Source organism: Nanorana parkeri, unplaced genomic scaffold, assembly GCF_000935625.1.
Source record: "Nanorana parkeri isolate BGI_ZX_2015 unplaced genomic scaffold, ASM93562v1 scaffold2026, whole genome shotgun sequence".
In the NCBI taxonomy this organism is placed as follows: domain Eukaryota; kingdom Metazoa; phylum Chordata; class Amphibia; order Anura; family Dicroglossidae; genus Nanorana; species Nanorana parkeri.
Genome location: NW_017308294.1, coordinates 154,519 through 155,211, shown reverse-complemented (window position 1 = coordinate 155,211; position 693 = coordinate 154,519). Strand labels below are relative to the sequence as shown.

At 53.0% G+C, this 693-nt stretch overlaps 1 protein-coding gene across 1 annotated transcript in view; it reads right to left on the bottom strand.

Moving 5' to 3' along the window:
* The window catches only part of LOC108800443 (voltage-dependent calcium channel subunit alpha-2/delta-2-like), a 60,883-nt gene that overhangs the window by 59,162 nt on the left and 1,028 nt on the right, over window positions 1-693 (bottom strand). The gene's annotated exons all lie outside the window — the stretch shown is intronic.

Sequence of the window (693 nt, the reverse complement as noted above, 5' to 3'; positions counted from 1 at the left end):
AGCCAGTCATGTGATCCGGATTCCCCGCCAGACAGTGTCACGACTTTAAAAACACGTTATTTTGCATTAAATTACATTGTATCCTTCAACCAGTTCCGGTCTACTGGGGTGACTGGTCTTGTCTCCGCCCCCTCCTGTAATAAAGACCTATCACTGCCGCTCTCTCTCCTTGTGCATGGTGACTGGTCTTGTCTCCGCCCCCTCCTGTAATAAAGACCGCTCACTGCTGTTCTCTCTCCGTGTGCAGGGTGACTGGTCTTGTCTCCGCCCCCTCCTGTAATAAAGACCGGTCACTGCTGCTCTCTCTCCTTGTGCAGGGTGACTGGTCTTGTCTCCGCCCCCTCCTGTAATAAAGACCGGTCACTGCTGCTCTCTCTCCTTGTGCAGGGTGACTGGTCTTGTCTCCGCCCCTTCCTGTAATAAAGACCGGTCCCTGCCGATCGCTCTCCTTGTGCGGGGTGACTGGTCTTGTCTCCGCCCCCTCCTGTAGTTATCTGCAGTGGGTGGAGCCTGCTGGGCCCCTCCCACAGCTCTGCTCTCTGCACAGACCATGTACAGCACAATGATGATGTCACTGCTACTTTCACAAGGTAATATCTGGGTGTGTAAAGGCATTCGGTGGATTTATATCCTATCGAGGAATAGATCTTGTGTCCGGAGTTCACCTTTAATTTTTTTTTTGGGGGGGGGGGG